The sequence below is a fragment of the Pristiophorus japonicus genome, chromosome 7 (assembly GCF_044704955.1).
Source record: "Pristiophorus japonicus isolate sPriJap1 chromosome 7, sPriJap1.hap1, whole genome shotgun sequence".
NCBI lineage: Eukaryota > Metazoa > Chordata > Chondrichthyes > Pristiophoridae > Pristiophorus > Pristiophorus japonicus.
The window spans coordinates 225,770,330-225,781,862 of NC_091983.1; positions in this window are offsets into that span (position 1 = coordinate 225,770,330).

Here is an 11,533-nt window from a genome sequence, read left to right on the forward strand (position 1 = left end):
ATTCTATCATTCAAAATGGTGGACTTTCTTTCACTGCCCGAACACCTTTTTGTGGCAAGGAAGTGGCTGGCACAGTAAATGCAGAATGCTGGGCCGGCAAGGGATCATCGGGGCATTGAGAGCCACCAAAGTAGGGGATACTGAATCAGCTGGGAACAAGAGGGCTTTGTCTCTCCGGGGGTTCCTCCCCAGAAGACAACACAACAACAACAACAAATCGCATTTATATAGCACCTTTAACGTAGTAAAATGTCCCCAAGCACTTCACAGGAGTGTAACCAGTCAAAAAATTGACACTGAGCCAAAGAAGGCGATATTAGGACAGGTGACCAAAAACTTGGGTCAAAGAGGTAGGTTTTAAGCAGCGGCTTGAAGGAGGAAAGTGAGGCGGAGAAGCGAAGAGGTTAAGGAGGGAGCTTGGGGCCTGGATAGCTGAAGGCACGGCCGCCAATGGTGAGGCGAAGGAAGTGAGGGATGTTCGCGCAAGAGGCCAGAGTTGTAGGAACACAGAAATCGCGGCGATGTGCATATCCGTGACGCTGATAGGATTAGCCTTGGCAGATGACAAAGATATCGGAATGTAGCGAACCATACCTTCCTGACATTCTGCTGTTTGGCAACATTTTCCTTTACAACTGGAACAGTTTTACCATTTGCTGCGAGTTATGAGTGCAACATCTTACCCGCGGAGGTTTTGGGGGCAGCACTTAGCAGCAAAATAGGATTTTCTTATCAGTTTAAAGAGGAAATTCTATTTCTTGCTGGAAGTGTTATATTAGTCTCGTTGCTGTTCAGGAAGATGTTTGTGTGCAATTTATGTCATTGTCTAGGGGTTGGAGCAAGGCCCAAGGGAAGGGGGCGAGACCAGCAGGAAGAAAACACTGATGGAAATGGATACTTTATCTCCGAATAGAACAAAATTGATCATTTTTGGTATTGGAATGTGAGGTCGGACGTCTCCCCACTTTGTGCAGGTCAAACTTCTTCCTTGTGGGTCAGGGAGGGGAGGCAGGGACTGGCCGGTGTCTCTGTTGACTGCAACATTTACTTGTTTGTATGTACACATCGGGAAATGAAAACTTAAAACAGTATTAAAGTTAAGGCTTCCTGCCGTGCGATTAATGCAAAGTGGCAAAAACTGCTCACTTCCGTGGCTCAGTGGGTCTGGCTCTCACCTCTCACCTCTGAGTCAGAATGGTTGTGGCTTTGCGTCCCACTCCACAGACTGGAGCAAGTAATCTGGGCCGAGTCTCCAGTGCAGCACCGAGGGAGCGCCGCACTATCGGAGGTGCCATCTTTCGGATGAAACATTAAACCGAGGCCCCGTCTGTCCTCTCAGGTGGACGCAAAAGATCCCCTGGCACGATTTGGAAAAAAAAACTGGGGCGTTTTCTCTGGTGTCCTGGCCAATATTTATCCCTCAACCAACAACAGATTATCTGTTTGTTAATCTCATTGCTGTTTGTGGAATCTCGCTTTGTGCAAACCAGCTGCTGAGTTCTCTACAACATCATCATAGGCAGTCCCTCGAATGAGGAGGACTTGCTCCCGCACCAAAAGAGATGAGTTCACTGATGTTTCAATGAAGGACCCGATATTCCAGTCCTGAACTCCAGGGGTGGAAGATGCCTGCGCGTGGATTTATTTAACGTGCGATGACCATTGCACACCAGCCACCACACGGGCTTGACACAGCTCGGCCTTTATCCAGTGGCAAGGGTTAACCAGGATGACTGGAGACCTGCTCTGCTGCACGGACCTAGTGCGCACACATATCACAGCGTGGGCTGTCCCGTGCTGCCCCTGGGCCCTCGGCTCTTCTGGGCCCCGCACCCCCATTTGCCGCATCTCCGCCACGATCTCTCGACGCTCCTCCACCACAAAGATTCGCTGCACCTCCACCAACAAACCATTCGCCACACCTCCACCATGATCTCGCACCACACCTCCGCACCAAACATTCGCCACACCTCCGCCACGATCACTCGCAAAATCTCAGCCCCGATCATCCGTCGCATTTCTGCTTCGATCTCTCGCCGCTTCTCCGCCTCAGTCATCTGCTGCACCTCTGCCATGATCTCTCGCCACTCATCCGCCCCGACCTTCCCGTTCCTCTGCTGTACCTGGGTCCCGCCGATGTTCCTGCCCATGCTCCAAACGGCGACCTAGGTTTTGATGATATCACCTAGTTGCCCACCTTGAAGCCATCGCACACTTGGAGCAGCTCTCACTGGAAGTTGTAGTGGCGTGCTCCATCTCTGACCCTCCTGACCTGTGGTGGTGTCCACTCGCAGGTCGGAGTGGCCCACGAGGTTGCAGGGACCCGCACTCCAGCTTTTATACTCCCGACCTATCTCTACAACACAGTGACTGCAGTTCAAAAGTACTTCATTGACTGTGAGGCTCTTTGGAACATCCTGATAAAAATGCAAGTTCTTTCTTGCTATGATCTCTATCACAGCATCTAACTGCCCGCTGAATAACTCCAGAGTTTTTGCTTGCACAACCCTAGCAGGGATCAGAAAACAGGATCCCTGGAAGAACCTTATGTCCATGAATAGGTCTGGGAGTTGCCCATGTTGATTTGTTTATTTATTGATGCATTTTCCCATCGTTGCCACGTTGTGTGCGTCTCCTTGCACCATATATCGACCTTCGGCGCATGGGTGGTGGAGGGGAGCTCGACTCAGCTTCCTGCCAATGCTGTTCTGAAACCTATTGAAATACTTCATCAATAACCTGCCTTATTACATTAGTGACATGTCCTAAAGGGGCTTTGCACAGTTAATTACTTTCATGGTGACATTTGCTATGCAGACAAATCTGGCAGTTATTGACGCCTCGCAGACAGCAACACGATGCAGGACCAGTCCGTCTGATTGTTGCTTATGTTGGTTGACAGAGAAATGTTGGTCAGGACACCAGGAGAACTCTCGGCTCTGCTTTCGAATGGCACCATGAGATCTTTTGCATCCAGGCAGAGGGATCTTAGTTTAACACCTCATTAACCACACCGCACCTCCAGCAATGCACCTCTGTACCACGTCAATAAATCACATTATCAGGTCATTATCACATTGTCGTTTGTGCAATCTTACTGTGCACAAATATCATGGTTCCTACAATGTCTACACTTCAGAAAGACCTTAATTGTCACCAAAGCAAGCGCTCTACTCGGAACTCGTTCACGGCAAACGAGACAAAGGTGGGCAGAGGAAGTCTCCCTGATAAAGTACGACATCTCCACTGACACCTGGGAGTTCCTGGCCAAAGACCGCCCTAAGTGGAGGAAGTGCATCCGGGAGGGCGCTGAGCTCCTCGAGTCTCATCGCCGAGAGCATGCAGAAAACAAGCGCAGGCAGCGGAAGGAGCGTGCGGCAAACCAGGCTCCCCACCTACCCTTCCCTTCAGCGACTATCTATCCCACCTGTGACAGAGACTGTGATTCTCGTATTGGACTGTACAGTCACCCAAGAACTCATGTTAAGAGTGGAAGCAAGTCTTCCTCGTTTCGGAGGGACTGCCTCTGATGATGATGATGAATTGGCTGTGACGCACTTTAGGACGTCTTCAGGTTGTGAAAGGCACTATAGAAATGCAGGTCTTTCTTTACTATGGCCAGTTCTAGACCTGGACACATGGGAGACATTTGTATGATAACCCAGAGTCAGTGGAGGGGTAGACATCATAAACCGTACTCTGGATGGTCTTTTGATGTCTAGCTTCCAAACTTTTATGTTTTCCACTGAGAAAACAGTATGTTCTGGGTTATTTTCAGCAAAGCGCAGGATTGGCAGAGAGACTTTAGTAAGACTTGGTGGAAAGCTGAAGTTGGTGAAGATGTAGCACTGACTTTGCCGTTTGGAGGTATAATGTGAATGGCTCTGTAACGGCATCCTTGCCTTCAGCTACTTAATCCCTCAGCTCTGGAATTCCCTCCTTAGACTTCTCCAACTCCCTCTCCTGCTTTAAGATGCTCCTTAAAACCTACCTCTGTGACCAAGTATTTGTATTTGAGCAGCTGTCCTATTCTCTCCAGTTTTGCACGGGTCAAATTGTAAGGTTGCAAAATTGGTGGAAAAACCTCCCCAGTGTTTGGACTCATTGAAAAGGAAATTCGATTTGGGACTACCAACCAGAAAGTTTGGGATCCTAAAATATATATGGAACAAATCTACGAGTTTTAACCAAGTTTGGAATTTTAAAAGGCACGTTGGGTCCGTGAGGAAAAGGGCTGCAAAAACCAGGGGACAACTAGCCTCTAAAGAAGCCAGTCTTTGGGTATTGAAGCTAAACAAATTGTCTGGAGAATTGTGTAAACTCAAAAACCCTTCTCCCCAGGAGACATTAACAGAGCAACAATCGACCCAGAGATAGCCAGCCATAGCTCTAAGCATGAAACCCATCCAGCGCATGCATAATGTTAATCACCCATCCAGCCCGCATGGAAAACCCAGGCTTAGGCTGACAACGTAAATATCAAAACTAATTTTCCCAATCCAAAAACGAATTCAACAGATCGGCACATCCAAAACGAGTTATCGTTAAATGAGCCTGCCAAATATGACAAAGAATTACCAAGCCCGCCAAAATTAAGACAAAGAATCGGGTCTGATTGGGCGCGCAGATTAGAAAGCCTCTCAAAGTATAATTGGAGCCCTGTTTTACGGGTCAAAAGAACAGCTTTCTGATGACAGTTTTCTGGAGCCTGCAGGGCATTGGCACTCCTGGGCTACACTGCTCTGCTACCGAAGAAGAAGGAAGAACATCAAGGTAGAGAAAAGCAGTTCCCAGTAACTCCGGACATTATTATCGCGTCAGTAACTGACCACAGCCAACGTGGTAACATCGAACCACCACGATCAACAAATTCTCAGAACAAAACTCCTCAAGAAGAAACCGAAGATTCGAAAGTTTTCTGTTGTGTATCTGTAAAGCATGCACTCCCATGTTCCGCCACCAGGGAGTGCATCCCCTGAAGTCCCAAGGGATCCCAGCATCCCTTGGGAGCACTGTATATAAGCCGGCCCCTAAGGCCTGTTCCTCACTCTGGAGTGCCTTAATAAAGACTGAGGTCACTGTTACTTTAACCTCCCTGTGTGCAGTCTCATCTGTGTTAGGAACACAATAACTGGCAAAGAGTATACGAATCCAACGCAAAGATGCAGCAAACTGTGGAAATCCTGGAGAAGTTCTCGGAGGGTGAGGACTGGGAAGCCTATGTCGAACGGCTAGAGCACTACGTTGTAGCCAATGAGCTGGACGGAGAAGGAAGCGCAGCAAAAAGGAGAGCGGTCCTCCTCACGGTCTGCAGGGCACCGACCTACAGCCTCATGAAGAGTCTTCTGGCTCCGGTGAAACCCACAGATAAGTCGTATGAGGAGCTGTGTATACTGGTTCAGGAGCATCTTACATCTTAACCCGAGGGAGAGTGTGCTAATGGCAAGGTATCGGTTCTACATGTGCCAGCGATCTGAAGGTCAGGAAGTGGCGAGCTACGTCGCCGAGCTAAGGCGACTTGCAGGACAATGTGAGTTTGATGGCTACCTGGAGCAAATGCTCAGAGACTTTTTTGTATTGAGCATTGGCCACAAGACCATCCTACGAAAACTTTTGACTGTAGAGACACCGACCCTCAGTAAGGCCCTTGCGATAGCACAGGCGTTTATGTCCACCAGTGATAACACCAAACAAATCTCTCAGCACACAAGTGCTAGCAACGTTCATAAATTAACTGGAACTGTGTTTGCGAGCAGAAATGTACAGGGCAGAAACCACGAGTCTGCAACTGCCAGCAGGCCTCAGGTGACCCAGATGACTCAGAGTCCCCAACAAAGGATGAATGCAAGACAATTCACACCTTGTTGGCATTGTGGAGGCTTCCATTCAGCCTATTCATGCCGCTTCAAAGGGTATGTTTTCAAGAGCTTTGGAACAATGGGGCACCTCCAACGAACTTGCAAACGAGCTGCAAGCTCTGCAAAACCTGCTAACCACCACGTGGCAGAGGAAGATCGGTCCATGGTGGATCAAAGCAATTTCGAGCCTCAGAGAGAGGAGGCAGACGCTGAAGTACACGGGGTGCACACATTTTCAACGAAATGTCCACCTATAATGCTAAATGTAAAATTGAATGGCTTACCCGTAGCCATGGAACTGGACACTGGCGCTAGCCAATCCATCATGAGTAAAAGATGTTTAAGAGACTGTGGTGCAACAGACATGAGCCTCATCCACACGAAACTGAGGACATACACCAAAGAGCTTATCACTGTCCTGGGCAGCTCCATGGTCAAGATCACCTACGAGGGTACGATGCATGAACTGCCACTCTGGATTGTCCCGGGCGATGGCCCCACACTGCTTGGAAGGAGCTGGCTGGGCAAAATCCGCTGGAACTGGGATGACATCCGAGCGCTATCACATGTCGATGAGGCCTCATGTACCCAGGTTCTTAACAAATTTCCTTCCCTTTTTGAGCCAGGCATTGGAAACATTTCCGGGGCAAAGGTGCGGATCCACTTGGTCCCAGAGGCACTGCCCAGTCACCACAAGGCGCGAGCCGTACCTCACATGATGAGGGAGAGAGTGGAAATCGAGTTCCAGTACTCAAAAGTGATGGCACGGTCAGGATTTGCGGCGATTATAAAGTAACTATGAATCGAATCTCGCTACAGGACCAATACCCACTATCTAAGGCAGACGACCTATTTGCGACGCTGGCAGGAGGCAAGACGTTCACCAAGCTCGACCTGACTTTGGCCTACGAGATGCAGGAGCTGGAGGAGTCTTTGAAGGGCCTCACGTTCATCAACACGCACAAGGGACTGTTCATCTACAACAGATGCCCGTTTGTAATTCGTTCGGCTGCAGCGATCTTCCAGAGAAACATGGAGAGCCTACTCAAGTTGGTACCATGCATGATGGTTTTTCAGGACTGTCATGTATGTAACCATCATGCAATGGTAATCTTCATGTAACTGTAACCTTCATTCAACTCCTCTACACTGTACTTATACCCTAGAAATGAACACCCTGACCACAGGGGGTGAACTTGTGGGAGGCACTCCTCACTTGGGTTTACAGGTATAAAAGGGGAGGTCCCACCCAGGGTCAGCACTCCTTGGTCCTGGGAATAAAGGTTAAGGTCACGTAGTGACTGTATCTGCAGTACATGCCTCGTGTGAATTTGTAGTACGGTGCAGGGACACCACAAGGACGACATATTGGTCACGGATCGGGACACCGTCGAGCACCTACAAAACCTGGAGGAGGTCCTCCAGCGACTGGATCACGTAGGGCTGTGGCTGAAGAGGTCGAAATGCATCTTCATAGCAACAGAAATTGAGTTTTTGGGGAGAAAGATCGCGGCGGACGGCATTCGGCCCACAGACGCCAAGACAGAGGCTATCAGGAACGCGCCCAGGCCACAGAACGTCACGGAGCTGCGGTCGTTCCTGGGACTCCTCAACTATTTTGGTAACTTCCTACCGGGGTTAAGCACCCTCTTAGAAGCCCCTACATGTGTTATTGCGTAAAGGTGAGAACTGGGTATGGGGGAAAAAAAACAAGTAATTGCTTTTGAGAAAGCCAAAAACTCCAACAAGCTGCTTGTATTGTATAACCCATATAAAAGACTTGTGCTAGCATGTGATGCGTCATCGTATGAAGTCGGGTGTGTATTACAACAAGCTAACGTTGCGGGGAAGTTGCCTATGCCTCCAGGAGCTTGTCTAAGGCAGAGAGGGCCTACAGCATGATTGAGAAAGAGGCATTAGCTTGTGTGTTCGGGGTAAAGAAAATGCATCAGTACCTGTTTGGCCTCAAATTTGAGCTGGTAACTGATCCACAAGCCCCTCATATCCCTGTTCGCTGAAAACAAGGGGATAAATATTAATGCCTCAGCCTGCATACAAAGGTGGGCACTCGTGCTATCAGCGTATAACTATAATATCCGCCACAGGCCAGCCACCGAGAACTGTGCAGATGCTCTCAGTCGGCTACCATTGCCCACCACGGGGGTGGAAATGGCGCAGCCTGCAGACTTGTTGATGGTGGCGCAGCCCGCAGACTTGTTGATGGTCATGGAAGCGTTTGAAAAAGATAAATCACCTGTCACAGCCCGCCAGATTAGGACTTGGACCAGCTAAGATCCTCTGCTGTTCCTAGTAAAAAAACTGTGTACTGCATGGGAGCTGGGCCAGCATTCCCGTTGAAATGCAAAAGCTAATCAAGCCGTTCCAACGACGAAAGGATGAGCTGTTCATTCAGGCAGACTGCCTGTTGTGGGGTAACCGTGTAGTGCTACCCAAAAAGGGCAGGGAGACGTTCATCTCGGATCTCCACAGCACACACCCGGATATAGTAATGATGAAAGCGATAGCCAGATCCCATGTGTGGTGGCCTGGTATCGACTCTGACTTAGAGTACTGTGTACGGCAATGCAGCGTATGTGCTCAGTTGAGCAACGCGCCCAGAGAGGCACCACTAAGTTTGTGGTCCTGGCCCTCCAGACCATGGTCGAGGATCCATGTCGACTATGCGGGCCCGTTTCTCAGTAAAATGTTCCTGGTGGTGGTGGATGCTTTTTCAAAATGGATTGAATGTGAAATAATGTCGGGAAGCACCGCCACCACCACCATTGAAAGCCTGAGGATCATGTTTGCCACCCACGGCCTGCCTGACATACTGGTCAGTGACAACGGCCCATGTTTCACCAATGCCGAATTTAACGAATTCATGACCCGCAATGGGATCAAACATGTCACCTCGGCCCCGTTTAAACCAGCCTCCAATGGGCAGGCAGAGCGGGCAGTAGAAACCATCAAACAGAGCCTTAAATGAGTCACAGAAGACTCACTCCAAACCCGCCTGTCCCGAGTACTGCTCAGCTACTGCACGAGATCCCACTCGCTCACAGGGGTGCCCCCAACTGAGCTACTTATGAAAAGGACACTTAAAACCAGACTCTCACTGGTTCACCCCAACCTGCATGATCAGGTAGAGAGCAGGCGGCATCAACAAAATGTAAACGATGGTCGCGCCACTGTGTCACAGGAAATTGATCTGAATGACCCTGTGTATGTGCTAAACTATGGACATGGTCCCAAGTGGATCACGGGCATGGTGATAGCTAAAGAAGGGAGTAGGGTGTTTGCAGTCAAACTAGACAATGGACAAATTTGCAGAAAGCACCTGGACCAAACGAGGCTGCGGTTCACAGACTGCCCTGAACAACCCACAGCAGACACCAGCTTTTTCGAGCCCACAACACACACCCAAAGGATCAACGACACCACGCCGGACCAGGAAATCGAACCCATCACGCCCAACCACCCAGCAAGGCTCACCCAGCAGCCCTGCAGGGCCAACAACACGCCAGCCTAGCGAGGGCACAGCCAACACACCAGAACAGACATTTGTACCAAGGCGGACCACCAGGGAAAGAAAGGCTCCCGACCGCCTCACCTTGTAAATAGTTTTCACTTTGACTTTGGGGGGGGAGTGATGTTGTGTATCTGTAAAGCATGCACTCCCATGTTCCGCCACCAGGGAGCGCATCCCCTGAAGTCCCAAGGGATCCCAGCATCCCTTGGGAGCACTGTTTATAAGCTGGCCCCTAAGGCCTGTTCCTCACTCTGGAGTGTCTTATTAAAGACTGAGGTCACTGTTACTTTAACCTATTTGTGTGCAGTCTCATCTGTGTTAGGAACACAATATTTTCCACTCTACAATCTGTCCCTAGCTACCAACAGGTAAAACAATACCTAAAAGAACTTTAAAACCTACTGCTGAAGGAAGGAAGTAGGTACTCACCCCATAAACCCAATACGTGCCCTACCGTATCAGCAGACACCACCCAACTGAAGACTACGCAGCAAGAAGTCTTCCACGACGTTCGGGGTACGGCAAGCAGAACCTACAGAGTCCAGCGAACCCTGAAACTGTGAACCACCACTAACTGACAATACGAGGATTGGTGAGCATTATCCCTGTTTGCCCTAGAGTTCAATCTAGTCAGAGTTAGGCATTGGGAGGTGGGAGGTGTATTATTTTCTGTAACCCCTTTTGAACGTGTGATAAAATGTTCCTTATTCTAGTGATTGTAAGTTTTGACATTTTACTTTCTTTTTCCTGAATAAAATCAAAGTTTCTTGCACCAAACCAGTTGTCTCTTGCACTTTGTCACAACCCCAAATAAACCCAAAGTCTAGAACCCAGGGAGTGGGAGCGATTCGAACCGCTCAGAAGGTCAAAAGTGAACCTGACCCCGAGACCAGCCCCTACAAAATTTTGTTTGACAATTGCTCCTGTGAAGCACCTTATTAAGGTGGAGATAGACAGATTTTTGAGCAAAAAGGGGGTGAAGGTTTATGAGGAGCAGGACAGGGAAGTGGAGCTGAGCCCATGATCAGATCAGCCATGTTCTTATTGAATGGCGGAGTAGGCTCGAGGGGCCAAATTGCCTAAACCTGCTCCTATTTCTTATGTTCTCATGTGGCTCTGTGTCATATTTTCTTTGATAATTGTTCCTGTGATGCATTACTACGTTAAAGACAATATATTAATAAAAGTTTTTTTTTAAATTCGTTCCTGGGATGTGCGCGTCGCCGGCAAGGCCGGCATTTATTGCCCATCCCTAATTGCCCTTGAGAATCTTGAACTGCTGCAGTCCGTGTGGTGAAGGTGCTCCCACAGTGCTGTTAGGGAGGGAGTTCCGGGATTTTGACCGAGCGACGATGAAGAACGGCCGATATATTTCCAAGTCAGGATGGTGTGTAACTTGGAGGAGAACCTGCAGGTGATGATGTTCCCACGCGCGATGCTGCCCTTGTCCTTCGAGGTGGTGGAGGTCGCACATTTGTGAGGTGCTGCCGAAGAATCCTTGGCGAGTTGCTGCAGTACATCTTGTAGATGGTACACACTGCAGCCACGGTGCATCGATGGTGAAGGGAGGGAATGTTTAAGGTGGTGGATGGAGAGCCAATCAAGTGGGCTGCTTTGTCCTGGATGGTGTCGAGCTTCTTGTGTGTTGTTGGAGCTGCACTCATCCAGGCAAATAGGGCATATTCCATCATACTCCTGACTTGTGCCTTGTAGATAAGAGGTGAGACACTCGCCACAGAATACCCAGTCTCTGACCTGTTCTTCTTGCCACAGTATATATGTGACTGGTCCAATTAAATTTCTGGTCAATAGCGACTCCCAGGATGTTGATGGTGGGGGAATTCTGCGATGGTAATGCCGTTGAATGTCAGGGGGTAGTGGTTAGACTCTCGCTTGTTGGAGATGGTCATTGCCTGGCACTTTTGTAGTGCAAATGTTACTTGCCACTTATCAGCCCAAGCCTAAATGTCGTCCAGGTCTTGGTGCTTGCGGGCATGGACTGCTCCATTATCTGAGGAGTTGTGAATGGCACTGAACACTGTGCAGTCATCAGCGAACATCCCCTCTTCTGGTCTTATGATGGAGGGAAAGTCACTGATGAAGCAGCTGAAGATGGTTGGGCCTAGGACACTGACCTGAGGAACTC